The 24,417-nt window shown below is 46.1% G+C and overlaps 1 protein-coding gene across 2 annotated transcripts in view; it reads right to left on the reverse strand.

The window, feature by feature from the left end:
- Window positions 1–24,417, reverse strand: part of RAI2 (retinoic acid induced 2) — a 45,106-nt gene that overhangs the window by 4,485 nt on the left and 16,204 nt on the right. The window lies entirely within an intron of this gene.

A 24,417-nucleotide genomic window follows, 5' to 3' on the forward strand; every position in this document is an offset into this window, starting at 1 on the left:
CATGGTGTAGGGACCCATGGAGAGAGAGACAGATCACCACTGAAGATGAAAGTATAAAACATAATAAAATCCCCCCACTGCTGCTTTAAAAGGCGACAGGGCTGGAGGCAGAGGAAATAGCGAGATGAGGGGAAGAAGAGCTCATCTATCACCATCAGACACCTTGGAGAAATGCCTGTAGGCTTGGCTGGTTTTTTTTAAAGCATAGTCAAATATTGTTTTCCACACTGAATCCTACATGTGCCTGGGATCTGTAAATATACCTTGCTGGGCTCGAGGTCACTACCTCTGGGAGGGCCCCACCATGTGAGAGGAAGGAGACAAGAAAGGGGAGGTGCAGCCCTTTACCCAGGTTTACGGTTTTGGGGTGGGTTTTTTCCCCCCTCACCTTTCCTATGGGGAAGGACCTTTCTGTAATTCCAGTACACCTGCTTCTTGAGCATGTCATCACCACAGAAAAAAAATATAACATATATATAAAAATATATATATCTATAAAAATACTTAAAATTATTTCCTGATCCTGCCCGCAGCCTGCAGCTTGGCAGTAGCTGGCTGCCAGGTACAGTGGAGTCCAGCACAACTTGATCCTGCTTCCTGTAAAGCTATTTTCAGTTTCATTTGGGAGGGAATCCCAAGGCTGCTAAACACGTGTTAGACTCATCACCTATTATCAAGGTCAGTAAGCAGGCAGAGTGAAAAGGATCCAAGTCCCCAAGCCTCAGATGAGGAAACTTTGAAGATCTGAGATCAAGAGACAGACTGAAGTTGTCCAAAGGTGTTTTGTAGTTCCTGGACTCCTTTTTTATATACTGTGTACATAGCAGACAGTACAAAACCCTAAATCCACATGGAAGTGACTGAAACGAAAGTGAATTTTCAATATTGGTATAAACAGTGATAGCTATATTATACTTCTCCTGTAATAAAAATCAACCTGAAGCATGTGCTGGGGTTTGGGAGTTTTTTGGGGTCTTTTAAAATTGCTGCTTCAGTACACATAAATTATTCAGTTACCCAGTTTTTAAAGTAAGTTTTGTGCATCTAATATACATAAAAGAAGGTAATATAATCTAGAGGAAGTGCCTTAACTTTTTTCTGCCTACAATACATCGGTCCTGAAGAATCAATTTCACTTTCCCTACTTACCTATTTTATATTTAATTTGCCGTTTGTTTTAACTGAAAAGAAGCTTGAAACACTGAAACAAGCCCTACTGTAAATAACCCGAGCTTTCCCATCTGGGTGCTGATAAGAGCTAAGTTCATGGCACTATGCAATGATGTGTGTGACTGTACAGGAAATGGTATCTTAGCTATACACAAATGCCTTGAAAGGGTAGTGATAACTCCAGCTTATTTTTTTAATCTCCTGCTGATGGCTGTGCAACAGATTTTTCTCAGGGCTGCTGTGTGCCTTCCTGTGCGGCCGCAGCACAGCTCTCCCTGTGCTCTGCCTGCTTGTCTGTACCATGGCTTGTACCTTGTGTCTACACAGAACTCAAATTATACTGCGCACACTATGGGAAAGGATTAGATGCCCCCTTTGTGGGATGCCTGGCTCAGCATCTCCTAGAAAAACAGGGCTTCCCTTGAGTGTAAACAGAGTAACAAACAGAAAATTAAAAATCTTGACTTAATGGAGCTGCTTGGGGACACAATTATGGTTGGATGTGGACTTCAGTGTTTTCCCAAAACTCGCTGCTTGATGTCACTGATCCAACCAACTACAAATCATCTTCCATGCTACAAATTTTGGTCGCTATAGCTTCAGCCATACACAAAGGCTTTACCGTATTATTATTGGTGTTTTGTTACTAGAATAGAAAAAATGTATTTGAATAAAGTGACCTTTCATATACCAAATACATGGAACTATTACTACACAAATAACATACAGGTGGGCTCTCCCATACGTGCAAGCCACAGAGGATTTCAGCATGTTTGCCTGTCACATTTCCCACTGATTTACCTATTCATTCAGGCACCTGGGACTGACAATCCTAGCTACCCCACGTATGCTTTTAGTATATAATCCTCAAGCACCAAGGGGCAAAGCAGTTATCAACTCACAGCTAGTGGTGAGATTGCCTTCTCCCATGTTGCACCATTTCTGGTACTGTTTTTGATACCCCACACACGTCAGTTGGGTGCAGAGACACCACGGGCCAGTGGGGCCTGTCACCCTTCTGCTTGGAAACGGGCCGATGGTGAACCCCTCCAAGGTGTGGGGCAGGCAGAGCAGAGGAGACCCACAGGATATTTCTTAAGGCAAGCTGGCCTTCACCCTCTTGCTGGCTCACAGCTGAACCCTAAATGCAGTCTCACTGCCTCTGGAAAAGGGGCTCAATGACCCCTGCTTGGTCATCACAAAAAGGGAATCACTGGGCATGCACTTCTCTGTCTCGTCAAGGGGCACCAGGGAAACATCCCTGCCTTCTTCTGCCTCATTCCCTTGACTCAAACACCCAACACCACCCTGTAAAGATTTAGGAGGTGCCATTCAAAATCGATTGAAGGCAAAGAGAGAAAGGCATTGGAAAGGTGGGCAGGATTCACTCCAGCACAAGGGTACTGCTGCCAGTATGAAAGTTACACCCACAGCCTTTGCTGCCCATCCCTCTACACGTCTCCTGTTCACCATGCACCTACACACTGCCTCATGGTACTTCTTACTCTATGGAAGCTACACCGTGGAGGATGAGCTGACTACTGCCAAGGAGCAGTTAAAATAAGCATCGCATCAGACAACTTCAAAAGATGCTAGAGAAATTAGGCTCCAATGCAAATCATGCAACAGGTTTATTTTCCACTGTTGCATTGTGGATCCTTTTGAGAGGCAAAGCTATTTGTGTCAAGGCTCCCATCCAAGCTATTAAGCCCTGGGGAAATGAGAGAGCAAGGAAATCATTACAGCAGTGCAAAATGGCATGTTATAGATGGGACATGGACAATATGTATACACTGCTTCAGCACACAGCATGACGTTCTCAAATGAAGCAGTCTGACTAACTGATCGTACTTCGGTCTTTTAAATAGTTCAGTTGAATAAATGCCATGGCCGTCTGCCTTTGCACAGGCTAATCACCTGCAAAGAGCACATTAGAGTCATATATTTGCTAACTATATTGCTGTTGTCAACAATTTGTAGTTAGCAATCCATTCCAGGGAGGAGAGAACTCCATTTTTTCTCATTTAAAAACAAATCACAACAATTGAAAAAAAAAATTTTGTCATGGGCCTGAAACCAGTGCCTTCACTCCCAAGGGCGATATATGCAAGACAGACAATAAATGCTGTGGAAGGAATAGAAAATTTGCCTGACAAATTTCAACCTGCAGTGAATTTTTATACCCAGTTTGAAAGCCTCACAGACCGCCTACATTTGCAGTGGAAACTGTGATATGCCCTAAGTGTAAGGGAGATGGCACTTGCTGCTGTACTCCGGGATGCCTTTTCCCTCTCCTTCTACTCCATTCACAAATTATTTCACTAACTGGTTGTAACACTTAACTGATGGGCTCTGCTTCCAAAATGACCACTGCTCACACCCATATACACTATTACATGTAAGTCAGCACTACAAAAACAGGGCTACCTTGAAATTGTTTGAGATTGATCTTGCTATTCCCAAATCTTCAATATCTCTCATATCTGCAGCATATGCCTGTTCCTGGGGTCTCTGAACTGTCATGCTCGGAGGAACCTTTCACCAAGTTTCTGAAAATAAAACCTTTACGGTGGTAGGTTGTTTTTATCCTTGGTATTGTATACAAATGTCTGAAGGGCATCAACTTGCTTAGCTTCCAGTGAGCTGAACACACACTCTGAGGTAGAGACAGTGCATGGAAATCTGATGTATTAAACCTGACACGTGGAAGACAAATATAAATTTGCCAGCCATAATTACTGCTGAGTCACGTGTTCAATGATGTCCCTTCAACCCAGCTGGGGCTTCTGGCTTGGTTCAGCTTTTGTGCTCTCAGTTTCTGTTCAAACTGGGAAGACAACTTACTGTTTTTAAGACTGTAGAAGTACCTGTTTAAATCAGCTTTCCCCCATAGAACTGGCAGTGTGCAGATGTCTCCTTCAAAGCATGAGGCAGTCCTTGGGATGGGGACGTCAGCAGCTGCAGCACTGTGTTGAGACAGATGTGTCAGTGCCCAGCCCTGAGCACCTACCATGGGAAGGTGCTGCCTGAATAGCCCTGGGGGAGTAACTTCTCACCAGCACCTTCTCAAAACCAAAACTTCCTCCAGGAGACATACTCTAGCCCATCATCTTTGTGGCTCGTGGTCATTTCGGTGTCCACCAGGACACCAGGGTCCTTTCTTGCTGAGCTGCTTTCCAGGTGGGTGGCCCCTGGCATATACTGATGCTTTTCCCCAGGTGCAGGGCTTTGCACTTCTCTTTGGCAAACTTCCAAGGCTCCTGTCAGCTTATTTCTCCTGCCTGTTGATGTCCCTCTGGAAGGCAGCACGACCCTCTGATGTATCAGCCACTTCTGCCAGTTTTGTGCAACCTGCAAACTTCTGCAGGTACACTGTGCCCATCATCCAGATCATTAACGAAGAGGCTGAGCAGGGCTGGACCCAGTACCTTCGGAGTACAGCTCTAGTCACCCCAACCCAACTGGACTTCGTGTTGCTGGGCCTGTTCTGCCAGTGTCCAATCCACTGTCTGTTCATCCAGCCCCTGCATCAGCTGTGTGTCTGTGAGGATCTTATGGGACACAGTGACAAAGGCCTTGCTCAGTATCACCTGCTCTACTCTCATCTACCAGCCTTTCTTCTCATACAGTACGTCAGCTTCCCACAGGGAAGGCAAACTGACAGTGGACTATGAGTCTAAGAAACTCTAAATTAAAATTATATGGGGGAAACTTACTCTAGGGATCTGTCTTGCATCAGAGCTCCTGAGATTTACTATACCTTAACCTCCATGGCTTTCACGCATGCTGTGCACCCATGTATTTACTTTTGTAGTAAGATCATAGGAAGAAGGCAGATTAATGCTAGCATTCTTAGGCTCAAAAAGTGAAGTGCATGATTTTCCTATGGGAAAAAATATTTTAAAGAATTTTTCTTGTCATTAAATATCCCATTTAACTGATTATTTAGTATCATTTTCAATCAAAACATTATATTCGCCAGCAAAGCAAAGAAAAATGAGCGGGTTTGAGTACACAGGACTAAACAAAACAAACAAGAGAGCCCTTACTTTACAGTAAATTTTAAAACCCAGGCATTTTGTTTTCCCAGCAATCAATACACCAATGATAACAAGAGGAAAAGGATACCAATTAAACATAATTGCCAGCCCTGCTTCCCCCAAAACCTGAAACAAAAAGCACTCAGTGTCAACCTAATAAAATATTTCTTCCTTTCCCAGTCAAGTGCTTTATTAAACAGCCCATAAAGCATCTCAGTTCCTAAAAAGGATTTCCAAGTTTGATATCAATGAAATTACTTCAAAGCCTCATTAGTTCCCCAGTGGAGGTTTGTTCACTGCTCTGAGACACTTGGCTCCCTGTTTTGTCCTGACTCTCTCCACTGATCCCAGGCACAGATATTTTTACCACATTCACTTGATCATCTCCAGCATCTGATGAGAATCAATGTGGCAAAGGCTGCCATCCATTGCCCATCTCTTCTGGCTGATGTGAATCTGTCTTGCTCATGGTAAGAGGGACAGGGACCCTGCCACGGATTAGTTACCAGGTCTCAGCCAACAGATCAGTGAGGTAAAGTTAAAAATCAGTTCTTAAACTGCTATGCCACTTTTGCAGGCAAAATATCTGACTTTTCCCTGTTATACAACACACTTTTGACTCCTTTCTCTGTCTCCCAACTAGCCACAAAAGTGAATCACACCAGACTACCTCCTCAAGGGGTAAATCAGCTTCACTAGCTCAAACCCTGTAAACAACCTGAGGTGCCACCAGTACCACATGCGCCCTGAGAGAGCCTGCCCTTCAGACTCACTGCAAACCCTTTCCCATCTACTCCTTACAGCACACCAGCTCCAGTTAAAACCCACTTTTTCTTAGCGCAGACAGGGCCAGAATAGGGCTAACCTCAGCTTTATTATAAAGACATGGGATTAGAATAGCAAATTCCAACACTTCTGTAACTCATCTTAAATCAACTGAAAGGCACATTTTCACATAGCCTCTCATCGTCCTTATATAGCCTGGCTTAAATAAATAAATAATGAGAAGGAAACCAAAACCAAGTGAAAAACGGAACCTTTCAGCTCACAGATCCTTTCTGGTGACATAAAAACGCTCTTGCCTAAGAACATGGGTAAGGACATGCAGGTGATTAACCACACATGTGTGCTACCCAGCTTGCCGCCATGGGCTGAAAGGGATAAACCCTTTCTGCTGCCCATAGCTATGATGGCTCTTATGACACAGATATTGTCCCAAATTACAAGATCTAGGGATGAAGAGCTGGCAATCAATAACAGACTCATCAGCTTATCTTCTCTTGTGGGACAGGGTCTCACTTGGGAACACAAGACAGACACGAAGGTGCAGGAGTATTGGAGTACTGCCTGGGGAGCCAAAAGATAGAGGAATCTTCCCTCCCTCTGTGCAAACTATGGCTATTTAATACTCTGTCCTTCCCCACTAGCATGAGTAACCAAATGCTCCATCAGCTTGCCACTTCAAAATCAAGTTTATGCTCATAGTTTCAGATTTATTAGACTGACCCTCCTTCTCTCCCTCCCCATCACTTTTACAAACCAAGCCCAACATTTCATCAGCTACACAATGGCACTAATCCTCAGCAAAAAGTATGCACACAGCAGATTTCAAGCACCATGCACCACCCTATCTCATAATGTGTGGATGGAAAAAACTTCCAAGAAAAAAGCCTCTTATTTTCATCCTTGCAAAATTTTTAACCACTGCAAGAATTTTGTTTAAAAGAGACAGAAAAATGTAAGATACCTGTGATGTGATAAAAAATGCAGCATTTTTTCTTTGAATCTCACATCATTTTACAAATGCTTTCATCACAGCATCTCTACCAAGTGTTTCCTGGTTTGACTTTGAGGTGAAGAGAATTGACCTCTTCTCTCCACCATGCCGTGATGCATGAGATGTCAGATGAATTCTGACTGAATTCAAAATAACACCAGCATGAGTTGCAGCATGATGGTGCTGATGGATGTAACAAGAAAACCTCACAACCTCTCAACAACGACCAATTTTGCCCTCCTAGAAGCCCCTAGACTGAACTGTGAAATATGCCTCTGACAGATGGATCTGACCACAAGTAGTATGCAAATAACAGAAAATACTGAAAATATGTCATGTTGCATCTCAGTGCCACTGAGGGCACCACTGTTCAGTCAACCAGTCCAGGTTATCACAGAATCATAAAATACACTGAGCTGGAAAGGACCCATCAGGATCATCAAGTCCAGCTCCTAGCCCTGCAAAGGGCACCCTAAGAGCCACACCATGTGCCTGAGAGCACTGTCCAGATGCTTCTTGAACTCTGTCTGGGTTGGTGCTGTGACCACTTCCCTGGGGAGCCTGTTCCAGTGCCCAACCACCCTCTGGGTGAAGAACTTTTTCCTGATATCCAACCTAAACCTCCCCTGACTCAGCTTCATGCCATTCCCTTGGGTCCTGACACTGGTCACAAGAGTGAAGAGATCAGTGCCTGCCCCTCCACTTCCCCTCATCAGGATGCTGAAGACCACAATGAGGTCTCCCCTCAGTCTCCTCCAGGCTGAACAAACCAAGTGACCTCAGCTGCTTCTCATATGGCTTCCCCTCCCGACCCTTCACCATCTCTGTTGCCCTCCTTTGAACACTCTCTAACAGTTTAATGTCTTTTTTATATTGTGGTGCCCAAAAGTGCCCCCAGCACTCAAGGTGAGGCTGCCCCAGTGCAGAGCAGAGCAGGACAATCCCCTCCCTGGCCGGGCTGGTGATGCTGTGCCTGTTGTTCCCCAGGACACAGCTGACCCTCCTGGCTGCCAGGGCACTGCTGACTCATGTTCAACTTGCCATTGACCAGGACCCCCAGGTCCCTTTGCATAGCTGCTCTCCAGCCTCTCGTTGCCCAGTCTATGCACAGAGCCAGGGTTGCCCTGTTCCAGGTGCAGAATCCAGCACTTGCCCTTGTTAAACTCCATACGGTTGGTGATTGCCCGTCTCTCGAATTTATTGAGGTCTCTCTCTCTCTCTGCAATTACAGATTGCAAGAAACTGCATTACCTGTAATGCCTATAAATGTCCCACATGCACATGCATACAAGCAAGCACTTCTGTCATGCCTTTTGCCTCATCCACTTGACTGTGAGGTCTAATGGGCAGCACTAATTTTGGTACATGATTAGCACAAAGCACAGACCTCAGCCTGGATTCCAGTTACCACTGCAATCACTCATGAGGATGAGTGGGTATACATCTACACATACCCTTACTGAGGTGGCACAGGGCTGCCTTCCCTTTCAGAATAGCTGCTGGCCACTCCTTGTGGGTACATTCCTCCAGTGTACCTTCTCCTCCCTCTTCATCTTCCTCCATCTTCATCCAGCAGCATGTTTCTCTGCTGCTGGAGCACTTCTAGCACTTACTCAGCCTAAGTGTGAATGTTATGCCTGAATTTTACTAATTTGATGCTCTATGAACAAAGATCTTCTAGACAGTTCAAAGCAGTCTTCTCAGCTGCTTTGGTATCTGAGCTCTGACTGACACACTGCTCCCAATGCACAGAGGTGAGACTATTCTAAACTATGCCAAGACTACACAAAAAAGTAATAATGCTCTTTGTCTTCAGGGGTCCAGACTCAGACTACTCAGAGGAAAAGGGCTGTATTTCACAAAGTGCAGGTAGGGCAACCAGTGCTGTAAAAAGAGCGCTGCTATTGCAGGCAAAAGTAAATAGCATTTTCCTGATTCTGTGGACAAGTCAACATGAACATATTTCGCAGATGCTTATTACAAGAAGAAACAAGGTCAGTTCTGCCCATACTTTTCCATCAAACATTTGGAGAGAACATATATCATGATGAGTGCACTATACCAAATTTTGTTATTATCACCTCCCCTATCGTAATGATGGCTGCGTGGTTTCAGAAGAGAAGCACACTGCTGTAGGATATAGAGGCCCTGACATATTTACTGCAGCATTTTTCACCAGTAATTTCCGCTGCAATGTGTGCTATTACATGTTCAGAAAAACTTAGGGAAACTGCAGGGTGCTGAACGACAATTACATCTTTCCCAGACAAGACTACTACGTTAATGCATCGGTGTCATCCATCACCATAGATCGTAAGTCCTCTGGGGAACGTCACCAGCCCACTCCAATAAATCTGACTGGGAGATTTTGTATTTGGCTGTTCAGCTCAGCCTCAGGAAGCAGTCTAGCAACACAGTTCACAGCACGACTGTAGCTCAGCTCTCCTGGAGAGGTGATGATGCTCTATGGCAATGAAGCTCTGGATGTAAGAGGTCCTGCACTCCAGCATGTAAGGGCACACAGGGCTGCAGCCTGGCACTAATTCCTCACACAGTTCTTCAAAGAACTGAATTTTGGTACATGGATTATAGGCGATGAAGGAAGAAAGTTGACTGTGTAGCTTCATTCCCTTACCACCAACAACAAGGATAAGGAAATAAAAAATAAAGAAGAACAAAACCAACAGTGAAAAAACCCCAAACAAACCTGCCAGCAGGTTCAGACTGGTGCAGTTCTGAAGTAAATTTATTTTTGCTGTCAATCTTTTTGATTCTTGAGGCCACATCAGCAGACAGAACAGACCGCCATGAAAATGTAAGGTGATGCTCTAATAGGGAAGAACATACTTCTCACAGGCTCTCCCTTTAGTTAAGCCAAACAAATAACCCACAAATAAAAACCTCCATGGCTGTACCATGTCCTAGCTTATCCTTGTAATAACAGGAGGACAGGGCCTGAGGCTGTTTCCCCTTGTCTCCTGCACTAATGCAAATACTAAGAGCAGGCTGGAGGGAAGGTCAGCCCCATAGAAGCCCTTTTGAGAGGCAGCTCTGAGCAAGGGGGTCTGAGCACACTTTTGTCTCGTTTTGTGTATATTCTGTTTCAGGCAGTGATATATTTTCCTGATACATTTTTCATGTAGCTGGAGCTAAGAATTTTCTTGTACTATATGGAGTGGGGAATGCCATAGCATTGCTCTTCCCAATGGCTTAACCATTCTGAGTCCTCTCTTCCCTTAGGCACCAGCTTTTCCCACTGACCCCACCCCACACTGGACCAATGCCACGGGAGATGTGCGTGGTCCTTCTCCCTCAGCCTGGGTATACAATGAGATGGCACCAACATCAATGCCTATTCCCACTAGGAAAGGGCCACCACCAGACATACCCCTCGAACACAGAGACAGCCTTGGGGTGCCACCTGTGCCTGTCCAACCTCCCCATCCCCATCTGCCAGCTCTTAAGCAACTCATACCCAGGGTGACTGACCCCCTCCCACTGTCTCAGTGTGAGTGCACTGGATATGACCAGGGGAACAGGGATGGACACTGAGGGCTTGAACTACTGCAGCTCCTGCAGCTCCAAGTACCTGACAGAAGCACACAGAGCCTGGGAGATTAGCAAACAAGGAGGAAGTAATTTTAATTATATAGTAATTTTACGGAATAAAAACTGCCTATAGCCTGTGTAAGTTGTGAGAAATGGCACATGCTCCTCTTGCCTCAGGCAAATGCTTATGTTGGTAGCAAGCTTGGCTACAAAAATGACACCCTTCCTTGCAGACAGAAACAGCAAGAACACCCAAGAAGCACAAAACATTCAGTATTTTCTTGGTGGGGTATTAAAGAAAACAACTATGTTCATTGAAGAGCTTGCTGTTGGCAAAGGAGGTGGGCAGATGCCACCTGCAAAAGCTCTCCCTCATCCTTTCCAGTGGGATAGTTAGCATCTAGTCTCTGCACTTGCCCCATGCTCAAGGGGCGAAGCCACTACTGACCAGAAGGGCTGCTGCACCTTTCAGGTCCTCTGCATGGAAAATGTGGCTCTGTCCCACACTGCCCCAAGAAACTCTATGGCTCCATCTGGGCTGTCCTGTCCAGGCACCCCACATGCAGGGATGGGTGGTCTGTGAGGTACCAAGGCAGTGTGTGCCAGGCCACTGGGCTCCCAGGGGCTGCTGCTGGCCTGTCTTTGCCCAGGATGGTGGCTGAGGGAAACCAGAGGCGTCTGCAATATGAGATGCACAGCAGGAAAAAGCCGCACCACTACAGGGGTTGCAAAAGAAGCCCTGAGAACTAAGGCGGCAACCAAGAAAAACCGCTGTTTTTACTGCCTGTCAATGGATGTGCTCATGTGCCAAACTGTCGGTGAAGCTGGGTAAACATCTGGGCAGCACAAACCAAACCAGAGGAGACAGCTGTCCCCCAGCGAGCACAAACCCTATATGACCTCAACTGAATCATCCCCGAAAAGGTGGCATGGTCCATAGTTCAAGAAGCCGAGCAGACAGCTGCTGGCCATGGCTGCACTGGAGATGGTGGCCACCAGGGCAGGTAGAGTGACGGTAAACTGTGTCAAGATGTGCTCCACAACAAGAAGGCACCAGAGCTGCCCTGAACTCAGCATCCACAATTTTTCCCATGGGGAGGGCAGGTCAGGCTGCAACAACCAACTTGCATTTCCATGGCTGGCTCATGCAACTGAAAGGGCCATCTTCACAGGGAGCATTTTCCAGGAAATACTTTGTGCAGGTTAACTCCAGTAATCTCAAGGGATGGCAGCCCTTGGATGGACCTCACTGGTGAGGTCAGTGCCAGCACCCACAGCTTCACATGGAATGTAGCCATGGTGAATGCGTCCCAGTGCACACCCATCTTGCCACCCCCAGGCGTCCTCCATGTCCAGTGGAAAGGCTCCCGCAGAATGCTGCAAAAGCATGAAGAATCAATAAAATCCATTGACTTTTTGTCTGACATTAGCAATTTTACAGCTTAATGCTAAGCAGAGTAAGCAAGGGAGCATACTGCTATCAAAAATAAATAAAGGGGGGAGGTGTGGGTCTTTGAAGATCCGAAATCACCCAGTACAATCAATGCCCAGTAAACCCTGCCCAGTCCTAACAATGATTAAGGACGATTCAGCCCCTGCTCTGGGTGAAGGTTTCTCCAGGACCCAGCTGCCAGCACATGTTTGGGTTTAGCTGTCTAAACAGGCACTGAGGGATTAAGTCCCTGTGTGTCTTCAGCACTAATTAAAGGTTGTTTATTATCCAATTGTTCCCGATAGCGTATATTTCTTCCTTGTGTAAACACAGCCGACGCCAATGTCTAAAAAAACCCACAAAACCAAAAGTGGTGGAAAGGTCTGCATTTCACCAAGTTATGGGGTGTGAGGGACACCCCACAGGCTGACCCGCTGGCGCCCGGCTCTCCCTATCCAGCAGCCACAGGAACGGGTGCTTGCCACCACGTGGAGCTGAGTCTGAACACTCCTGAGTTCCATCAACTCCTTCCATGCTGTTCATGACTTGGGCAGCAGTTACCAGGAGAAGTTCTGGTCACATCTGCTCACAGAGAAGCAGTGTTTACGTACGATCAGATCTGAACAAGGTAGCTGGAGCACACTCCAACAGCAGCGTGAAGTTGGTATTGAAGCATCCTGGGCAGCGTTTGGCACACTGACACACAAAATGTGCATCTGGAACAGAGAGATGTATCCCCTTATTTCATCAAACAATTTTTGCGACCCTAGAAAGGGCTGACCCATATAGCATTAAACAAAGCCCTTTGGCAACATCTGCATCCTTGATACAGCCCGTGAAGGACCACTGTCTTCTCCAGACCTTGGCTTTACATGGCTGGTGGGTACCAGGTGGGTTTGGCTGGGACTAGAGCCCAGACTTTACACCAAAAAGCCACTGAAGCTGCAAATTCAGGCACTAAGGAAAACAGAAATGCAACCTTATCCTGGTTGTCTATATGGTCCTGACTGTGTGGCTGTGTTATGATACATTCTTAAACACAGTTATCCCCTCTTTTTTCAAAAGGCCTTGTCATGATGCAAAAGGTCATCCACAAAAAGAAAAAGCAATTTTTTTCATAGGCCTTTTTGTGAGTTTTAAGCTTCTGACTCCAAACTAAGCAACACTTATTTCACACAGATTTGTGTATGTAATATGAAAAATTTAAATTGGTCTATGAATCTGCTCTTAAAGATATACTACTACTTGCTACCCTTGTAAATGTATAGAACTATTTTAGTCTTTCTCTTGCTGCATCTTACAAAGACAACATACTGTAGTTTCAGTAGTTGCATTTTTAAATGTGTTTATCTGGGTCACTGCTACTTAGAGCATAAGAAGATTTAATGAAGCCAGTTTAGAATCAGTCTAGTGCAAAGGAAAAAATTCTTTAATTAAAACCAAAAGAATTATATTGTTTGGAGGGTAAAGATCTCAACATTATCACATTAAAGTCTTTGGACTGATTCAAGAAGAAAATAGACCCATAGGCAATTTCATTCAAAAGGTGCTTAGGCTTTTGGGGGTTTTTGGACTCATCACAAATTATTTCATGTAATTGGCAATTTCAGGTAGAGAAAAGAGAACCCAGAGCATTACAACATTAGGATTTTAATTGTATGATGTAAAATCAAGAATAAGAACGTGATTCCTGATTGTGGCAGTCCGTCTGGCCCACTTGGAGCACTGCTGGCGTGCGTGCCAGCTTGCCCTGACAGGCGACACTTCTTTCTGTGCAGTGGCCGTCACAGAAGACAGGAGAGAAGACAACCTGTTTTGATGGCATTGCTCCCAGATCCTTTTACTAAGGCAAATAATCTGCACAGAGAGAAAGCAGGGAAGGACGTTCAGAGACCAGAAGTAGCACCAGGCTCTGTGCATTTCCAGTGGTCCTAGCTTTTCCACTGTCTTGGAAAATACCCTAAGGAAGATGTTGGTGAGGAAAGACAAAGCTGCCACTCGCGTGGGAAATGATGTGGGAGGCTGAATGGCCTGAATGGCTGAGCATGTCTGTGTGATGCAAGACAACATCCCTCAGCATCACACTGCTCATCAGTGACAGGGAAGTGACTCAGGAGACACGAGCACTTCAAAGGTTCATGGAATACTGGTTTATTTTAGCTGAAGCCTGTCTGCCACGGAACAGGGAGGACTGCAAGCAGAAAGCATCCGCTCTGCATCCTGCAGCTGCTGCTGGAGTGGTTCGTCCCGCAGGAACAAAAGCCTTCCTCCTCTTTTCCCTTTCTTCTGGTCAAGGGAGGAGGGCAGGCTGGGAGATAACCATCACTGCTGCTACTGAACCACAGCCAGAGGACGTCTGACACTGCACCGGAGTGGAATGGGAAGTTCAGCACCTGCCCCAACCTGCCCCACGGTCTCCATGACAAAAAGCCAAACAACTGCCTGCCCATCTATCAGTAGGGTACTGGTGTGACAGAAACATTAGGTTACAGCAGCTGCATCACTCTGATCCCCAGTTAATTATTCCCCATATCCAAACAGCAGCAACACGGGGAGGAAGGGAACAAGCATGTAGTCGGCAGTTTGATCCTGTTATTGATCGGATGCTAATGGAGGGAAATAACTAAGTATAAAATATTTCTCGTGTCAGAAGCAGGTAGGAAGGGTGATGGATTTTCTTCAGATTATTGAAGGCAAGAAAAGGAAAGACAAATTCTCAAAACCCCAAAGTTTTTACTTAGTTTTTTTCAAACACGGCCAATTTTTACCAGTTTTTTGGGGGTTCCTTTTTGTTTGTTTCCTTTATTTTTCAGTTCCTTCAATCTATTCATTGACAGCACACCAGCTATTCACTGGATATGGTGATCTACAGCTTCAGTTTTTGGGGTTCCCATGCGACTGCAAGAGGACAGTTTCTGGCACTTCAAGTCCTGCTGCAGGAGAAGTCATCGCAGTCAGCAGGGCCAGCTATAGATCAAGACCCCAAAAGAGTAGAAAGCTCAATACCTAACCCCCTAGTAAGAGAGGATTTATTTTATCATGATGTTTTTTAGAGATTTATCACTTCCTTTACCTTCCTCCATACGCACAGTGAAGAAAATCTGTTTTAAACATGTGACAGGCATGATTTCCATTAGAGAGTAAATTTGGGGGATAAATGAAGAAAAACGGGAGCTATTATTAACCCAGAGAATCATTGTGCTGGTAAGTGAGCACTAGCATCTGAACATAAGTGTTTTTCAGCCTATTTACCAGATCAGGTTGCCACACCATTCTTCAGATGATCTCAGATTACTGGAACCCCTTTCCTTAAAAATAGAGCTATAGGAAGAATTAAATGTTGTCTTTGGGTATGTGCAAGGAGGCATAACCATTTTCTCCACAAGTACCTTGGAAGTCTGCTGCTGGTCCTTATTGAAAAACAAATTTGGCCCTAACATCAGGTCCTGCATGTTGTGAAGCCCTACATTCACCTTGCTGGGATTTTGGTGCAACAGCTTCAGAGAGCTGTACTGGATCAACCCCAGAGATGCAGATACCTTTGCAAGCAGGTCAGACACCTGCGGAGACCAGAGCATGCCCCAAAAACCTGAAGCAAGGAGCAAAAAGAGAGGGAAAAATGCAGAGTTCTGACATCTGTATCACAGAACTGTGAGGACCTCTGAGTTGTCTCCAGATCAAAGGACCACTTGATAGCAGTCACCAAACGCCTTCTAGCAGAACACCACCACTCATCTCAAACTTCACACATCCTCCCAGGAAAGGCCACTATACTGACATGTTTCATGATTTATTCCTAGGATTAGCTGCAATGGAAGGAAGTGGTAGCACATGGAAATGTGGCATCAGCAGAGTTTGGGGAATCCAATTCTGGGAGTGCACATTGTACTGCTGTGAAAAATGGAGATGGTGCACAGTACAAGACACAGAGTTCTGGGCATTAAAAAACCAACCAAACAGAAAACCCAAACGAACACCCCCCCCCTCCTGCCCCCCCAAATAAAAATATGTAGGGAAGACAAAGAGGTGAATGGAGGAAGAAAACCTAGAGCTGCTGGCCCAAGGGAAAAGATGAATGAAGCTGCAGAGAACACAAGAAGTAGAGGTGGTGGAAAACTGAATTTGTTAGGGAAGATAGAGAAAGCAGGGACAAATAAAGAGTTGCTGTTCAGTGCCCTTAGCTTCCAGAAATTAAGACTCCTTGAGAGATGTCTACTGTGTTTCTAAAACAGTTGCCAAAGATGGATGAAAAATTCTTCTGACCACAATGGAAGAAGTGATCTATTTTTGTAACTGAAAGCTGGAAAAGAATAGGCTTGTCTTGATCGTACCACAGAAAACCAGGTCATGTTAACAGGTGTACTTGGGCAAACCATGCTCTTTTACAGACCTCCATGGGCTCTCCATGATTCAGCTGTGAAGGTCTGATTTGGACTGAATGCTCAAACGAAGTGACTGGCCAGCAGTGGAGTCCCAGGGCATCTCCACAGTGTGATCTGCAAAACTGTTCTCAGCTAAAATTGCAGGAGCTGCATTTGTGTGGAATGAAAATATATTGAGAACAATGTTTAAGGCTCTTGAAGAAAAATATTTTACCTTCTGCCTGTAGTCAATCCCATACACAAATCCCCCTGCAGTTTGCCTTCTAGAAGGAAAGAATATTACACTGAAGCCATTCCTAAGCAATAGCACTTCTTGTGATGACCAAAAATGAACTTTAAATTTATGTTGTCTCTTACTTAGCCATTAAGAAATTTCTTATCATTGCCTTGAAGCCACTAATTCCTGTGGTCTGCTTGGACCCACTTTGTGCTTCAAATTCTCAAATCAGCACAATAGTGAAGATTATTAGAAAATGTGTGTTATGCTGCAGCCAGTAAACACCATAAAGAGCATCCCGAGATTTACGACACAAGGTTGTTGATTTGACAGACAGCCTTCAACCTGAGAAATAAAGTAACTATGGAAATAGAGTCTGAAAAACAAACAAAATATATTCCCAAGTTAAAGCATAAAAGAACATGAAAGAGCCAAAGAAGAGTCAATACAGATTTTCAATTTCATTATTTTGATTTAATAAAATTCTTTGGATAGTGTTGCTTGCTCAGTACAAGCATAAAAATTGTAATGGCAAATACTGTACTGTGATTTATGGATTGAAAAGTTGTCTGATTTCATTATGCTGGTAAATATAACACTGCAAAAACCTTCTCTTGGAAAGCTATTTCTAAATTGCTACATCAATATTAAGATAATCAGAACTGATATTTACTTTTTACAGGAACAGCACATGTCTATATGTCCACATGGGCACATACACACACACAGACTTCCATTTTTAACCTTTCTCCATTCTTTGGATCATAGGAATACATGCTACAGGAACTGCTGATTTATTCTGAACCAACCCATGAAGTTACAAGGGGCCCAGCCCAGGACGTTTTTCCTGATTGTACCCTTTTCTCCCACTGAAAGTAATTCAAACAGAAGTACCCAGCAGAAGTTCAGTTCAATCATTTGTTATCCCAGACTTATGAAGGCGCAACTTCACCTTCAGTTTACAATGACAGAATTGACGGATAAATCACTGAAGCCCTAAGATACACAGTCCAACACTTATGTTAACTGTTTATATTTTTCAGCTGGAGTAGTGCATGGTAAATAATTTTAAACTAAACTTTGCCTTTTACTCATGGTTTTGCAACAGAAGTACAAAGCAGTACGTTAAGGTGGATTTCAGGTGCCAGAGAGCACACACAATTATCAACAATATCTACGGGACAGGAGGCTGACAGGGAAGCAAAGGATGTGAGACAGCACCAGTGAAGGAGAGGCAGAAGTGAGGAGGCAACGTGGCCAGAGAGGCACAACCATGTCCCTCCACAAAGTGGAGGAGCCTGGTGTCCCTGCTGATTCCTGCCTTTAACGCCTTGTGCCACACATGTGACCTGGCTGTCCCCAGAGCGATGCCTCTGCAGCACATTCTCCACAGCTCATGGCTCACACGGCCCACGGCTCACACGGCCCACGGCTCACACAGCCCACAGCTCACACAGCCCACAGCTCATGGCTCACACAGCCCACAGCTCACACAGCCCACGGCTCACACAGCCCACAGCTCACACAGCCCACAGCTCACATGGCCCACAGCTCACACAACCCACGGCTCACACAGCCCACGGCTCACACAACCCACAGCTCACACAACCCACGGCTCACACAACCCACGACTCACACAACCCACGGCTCACACGGCCCACGGCTCACACGGCCCACAGCTCATGGCTCACACAGCCCACAGCTCACACAACCCACAGCTCACACAACCCACGGCTCACACAACCCACGGCTCACACGGCCCACGGCTCACACAGCCCACAGCTCACACAACCCACAGCTCACACGGCCCACGGCTCACACAACCCACAGCTCATGGCTCACACAGCCCACGGCTCACACGGCCCACAGCTCACACAACCCACGGCTCACACAGCCCACAGCTCACACAGCCCATGGCTCACACAACCCACAGCTCACACAACCCACGGCTCACACAGCCCACGGCTCACACAGCCCACAGCTCACACAACCCACAGCTCATGGCTCACACGGCCCACAGCTCACACAGCCCACGGCTCACACAACCCACAGCTCACACGGCCCACGGCTCACACAGCCCACGGCTCACACAGCCCACAGCTCACACAACCCACAGCTCACACGGCCCACGGCTCACACAACCCACAGCTCATGGCTCACACAGCCCACAGCTCACACAACCCACGGCTCACACAACCCATGGCTCACACGGCCCACAGCTCACACAACCCACAGCTCATGGCTCACACGGCCCACAGCTCACACAACCCACGGCTCACATGGCCCACGGCTCACACAACCCATGGCTCACACAACCCACGGCTCACATGGCCCACGGCTCACATGGCCCACTGCCCCAGCTCTCAGAGCAGCAACTCTTCAGAGGGGGCACCTGAAAAGGGGCTCTAGAGGGAGAGGGTAATGGGGAAAGCAACTGAAGCACCAAGGACATGGATCTGTCCTCTGCAGCAACTGGAAGAGTGAGGGCACATCCAGCCCTCATAAATAAACCAGGCCACATCCCCATTTCTGCTCGCCATTGCAGGAGCCCACAGGGTGATCCTTCGCCTTGTCCCCCTCGATCACTGTCACCAGGAACAACAACTGGCACTTATCAGCAGAGACATCTCTGCAAAGGAGTGACTTCAGGACACAGTGTCCTTCCCCGGTCCCTTGAACCCTTGAGACAATTTACAATGCTGTCACTTGTACATATTCCCTCCTCATCTGCACAGTTCTTGTCTCTAAATTTAACATTTTGCTTTCTAAATAAAAGTCCTTAAGAGTTCTCACAAGACTTTGATGATAAGCCCTTTTATTGATATTCCAGTTCACTTTTCAAAATATTTGCAGATTATAGGATAAAGGGTGTTTGCTTTTATCCCCTCTTCAGGAGATAACGGTTGGGTAACTTACGATATCCAGATGAAAATTTATTGGTTAGCACTGGGGAAAGCGGATCCTTCCCAAAATTAGCCTTTGACCCAGTTAGTCTTTCATAAACAAGCAATGATTTAAAAAATCCTCAGCAGATAAGATGTTTGCAGCCCCAGCATCGACTTGCATAAATGTTAGAAGGTGTAAGCATAACAAAGCTACATCAGCCATATTTCACAGCACCAAGACTGAGGATGAAAAACTGTGGAAAACTTCCCTAATGAAATGTCAAAGCCAACTAGCCTCACCACAGCTAATCCTCAAATCTTGATGACAGTGAGGATTACCCAGCCTGCTAAACTGACAAGCGCCCAAGGAAGCTCATCTCCCAGGGATTACACCTCCATTTTGGTTTGCCTGCTTCTGAGTTATGTGGAAGAGCCCTGGAGGAAGCAAGTTTCAGCTCATCTATTTCCTTCTGAGGGTTTTCAGTACACTACCCAGTCTTAACGCATCAAGCAACAACATATACACACACACACACAAGAGTCCCAAATACTGACATTACTGTGCAATAGGCCAGTCACCCGCAGATGCCAGGCAGAAAGCTGCTGACAGATGCTGCAGCATAAACCTTCTAAGAACCTTCATGTTTGGTGACAAAATCCTCTGTTCCCCGTTCACGCTGCCCTGATGCTAGTATCTAAATAACGTCCAATATGAGAGATTTATTTTTTTCTCACACTGGCTATCTATAGAAAATCCTTTTTTGTAAGTCTCTGTTGTGCAGCTTCTGAATGTCAGGCCCAGCAAATCAAAACATTTTATTGTAATTTCATATTGTTTACTTTTGCAAGGCAGGATCTTGGCAGAGACGAGTGTTTCCTCCAGGGACACGGAGGATGGGGCTGGGAGGGAGGGGAGGACGGAGGGATGGAAGGAAGCATTTTAATGCAGACTTCCTCATTGTCTGCTTTAATAGGGACCTGGCTGAAATACAAAGGAAGAGGTAAATAAGAAGACCATGGCTACAAATTTAGAGATGCCAGAGAATGGGTGTGAGGGTGCTCCAGGACCAGCCTACGCAGGCAGTGACAACAGATCAGGGAAGCAGCATGGCACCAGGGAAGTATCGCCAGCCCCAGCCCACCCACCACTGCCCCTCAGCAGGCTTGGGAGGATCCTGGGGTCCCCATGGCAGGCACAGTCCAAAGGGCTGTGGCCAAGAAGGAGCAGGGAAGAACAGCTTTGCCCAGGCTGCTTCCACTGTGCTCCCACACACCCCTGCAAAGCCAGTGTGACCCCCCTATCCACAGATACTCCTGGCTCCTTGCCCACACCCTCCTCCACCCTCCACAGCCCCAAACTGTGGGCAGGTTTCCCTTCAAGAAAGATGGCACCACCCAAGTGCATATTTCTCCATGAGGACCCTCCCACTATTCCATGATGGAAAAGAGGAGGAGGTTCCTTGCACCCATCTGCCCAGGGACATTGGAAAGCACCAGTGATTCCACCACAGACATCTGTCTTTCACTGGGTGTTTTCAGGGAGATTTGACGCACAACATTCAAAGGTTTGGGTAAGCAATATTTAAGTTGATGAGAGCTGATTTAAGTGCTTTAGGTTCGGGGAACAAGGCATTTGTAACATGTCACATTCACACTGCCCACATATATGTGAGTCTGCTGCTGAAGTGATGGTCTTCCAAGAAACCTGCAGGAGACATGGACAGTGCCAGGGCAGCAGTATAGCTGAAAGCAGTTTTATTGACTTTTTTCTGTCCCCAGCTGTCCAACTGAGAGACCTAGACCTTCTCATCTTCTTTAATCCTGGATTCTTGGGGCTGCTCTGCATGAGACAAAGTCTCAGGACACATGGAAGGAGCATGATGCCTTGAAGTCATGACTCACCCTGTCTCCAGGACCACCCGCGGTCGCAGGCAGACGGGCAGACACAGGCGACAGCTCCCTGCTCCCACTGGGTGCCTGGCAAACCTCAGCAGAGTTGAACTGCCAGCTCTCTGCTCGGCATAACAAACCTCCCTGTCCTTCGGCATCGCCTCTCTCTCCTTCTGAAGCTTTGTTTTGGTAGAAAGTGGTTCACAAAGACCTTTACACAAACTCACCCAACGACAACTGCTTTATTACGTAAAATGATTCACTGGTGTTTAAAAATCCCACAAACAGGAGCCCTCACCGACTTTATGACCGACTTCCCACGAAGGCACTGAGGCCAGCAATGGCTAATGCTCCGTCTGGCATCGACTCCCTGTGAATATCTCTCAGCAATAACAACTGATAGCAGAGCTCGGAGCCTACACATCATCCTCCTGTTTGTACATAAATTCCCTTTAAAAGGATTTCAGCATCCTCACACTGCTTCTTCCCAAGCGTTCAGGCTCTTAAAGCCAAGTCAGCCAGACAGAATGGTGCCACGCAACTACAAACAATGCGGGACAATTTTTTATTACAATACACGGCACAATTCTTTGTAAAAGCACTGCCAGTAATATGCAGTGTGCAAAAATACACATTCATCATAAAGAGGTTAGATCCTAATTCCTGCAGCTTAATTTCTTCTTAAGGGCACCAGCCCATTTTTCAATTAAGGCAGGATAATATTATTAATCATAAAAAATTGCTGATGTGTAAAATTGTTTCCTTTCTGGCTAGCATTGGCTGAGAGACATCGGACGTGCTGCCTCTGAATTAGTCTGACTTCGTGGCAGTACGGAAGCTGTATCATCCTTTTTGGTGAAGATTCACGCTGCTCCCAGCCTCAGCTATGGGGAAAGGTGCATCCCTCAGGGAATATGCAGACCTACGTCTCTACTGCATCAGGTGCAGGCTGGTAGCAAGGAGCCTATGGATATAGATTCTCATGGAAGATACAACACTGCCCACCGTGAGGCAAAACAGCTGGCATGAATGGGCAGCTCCATGCCAAGAGGGTGCTCTAATAGTCTCTGTTGCCTGAGCATTTCCAGGTCACCGTGTTTCAACACCCCCTGAAGAGAAAGAGGTTTCTGCCCCCTCCCTTAATTTTCTGTGCAGAATTTGGTATTATGGGACTCTTTGGTGAGGTCATCAGTGCTTTCTCTTTCATGTTTTTCCCCCTTTCCTCTGCTGCTGAATGGGTTTGCCTAATTCTGACCAAAATAACTGCACACGTTGCCTTCAGATGGGGCAACCAAAAGCAGAATGGAGGGAAGAGAATTTAAGGAACAACCCAAACCCTATAAAATAGTAAGCTGTGAATAACAAAACCTCTCCTTGCCATGTAGTCAGCAAGGGAGACTCCTGGATTCTGACTTGGCAGGATCCAAGAAGATGCCGCAGAGGTGTGGGCATGCCAGCAGACTGCAGAAGGACAGCAGCTCTCTGCAAAGGCACGCCCTGGTACCTGGCCCCTCACCCTGCCAAACTGGGGGCCTCTCAGGTCAGTCCTGGTGTGAGTGCCCCACTCCACTCAGGTCAGAATGTTTCAGGTGGACAGGAGGGGACCGGCATGTGCCCTGGTCTTGCTCCTGTAGCAGCCAGCCATGACCTCCAGGAGCCCTTCACGGGACACAGACAGAAGCACCCAAGTGAGGAGCAGGGCTGTTCCAGGCCCCTCTGCACTGGAAATGAACCTCTGGCAGGTTTGCTGAGGGTGATGGAGCTGGAAGGAGACAGCCTGGTTCCTGGCTCCACAAGTGCCTGACGTGTACTTCGGTGGCACAGATCCAGATGAAACGCCTTCTTTCCAGCCATGTGTCCAACCCTTTTTCCATCTAAGGGCAGTTTCCCTTCCACACATCACAAAGTCATATATCCCCTGACTTCTGTTGAGACTTTGCACCCTCCTGCTCACAGGACCTCCCAGGAGCAGCTCATGGCAGTAATCTCCTTGGCAGCTCAACTCTTTGCCCATTGCCTGGAGAACTTTCAGCATCACTCCCAACTTGCGTGCCCCTGCCATTCATCTCTTTCCTCCCCAGTCTTGTTTCTCCCCTGTTCTGGGAACTGCACGCTCCGTATTTTTTTCTCTGTAGTGACCAACCTTCTCCCAGCAGCAGAATTCCCCTCCTGTTTTCCCACACGATCAACTCCTTAACACTATTCCAGTTATCTGTAGCCTTATGTCATTAGTTTTCTGACATCACCAAATACTTTCTTATCTGTGGCTGGTATTATTTATATACATATATATATAAAAGGCCATCTTCCACCATCTTATCGACTGCTGACTGAAAATAAATCATGTAAGGAGAACAGCCCAGACTTTGGGACCACCTTGGGGAACACCCCACTCCACAGTTGTTGTCTCTTGGCAAATACTAGCAAGAAGAGCACATTCACTCTGAAGTCTGAGGAGGCAAATCACATAAACAGAAATGGTGAGTTTCAGCCAAAAAACTCCTTTCTGACAAGAGTCACTGCTATTCATATGACTAGGCTCATTAAGATCAGTGAGAACTGGAAAAAAACTGCAGGATGGAGTCTGCGTGTGTGTGTCTCCTGACTGAGATGTTTAGCTGCATTTTTCCTTGTGAAAAAGAAAACTAACCCTGCACCATGAAAGCAATAAACATAGTGGGATTACTGGTCAGTAACTCAAAGGATACTACTTCCAGCAGCCCTAGAGTTAGTAAGTACTCAGTGACAGTAATTTTTAAAAACAACTGAACTACCAGAGAGAGATTTCCATGCTATCTCTCCCCATACATACATAAAAATACCAGTTTGTACAAATCCAAAGTATGTGAGGTTAAAGCTAATGGGCTGGCTTTGTTGAGCATCTCAAAAATCAAATTAACTGCAATCAAATTCATGGCACAACTCAGGGTTCATTTCATTACTATCAGAAAATTCAATCTCTGAAATCTTACAATATTAAGCTAAAGCAATGATCTTTCTGTTAAAGTTCTCTCTTTTTTCATTTCAAGGTGAAAAAAAGCTGGCACGCCTGGGGAAGGTGAGGGTGATGATTCC

Source organism: Corvus kubaryi, unplaced genomic scaffold, assembly GCF_017639235.1.
Source record: "Corvus kubaryi isolate FWS band 111438036 unplaced genomic scaffold, C.kubaryi_AGA036_p1.0 133, whole genome shotgun sequence".
In the NCBI taxonomy this organism is placed as follows: domain Eukaryota; kingdom Metazoa; phylum Chordata; class Aves; order Passeriformes; family Corvidae; genus Corvus; species Corvus kubaryi.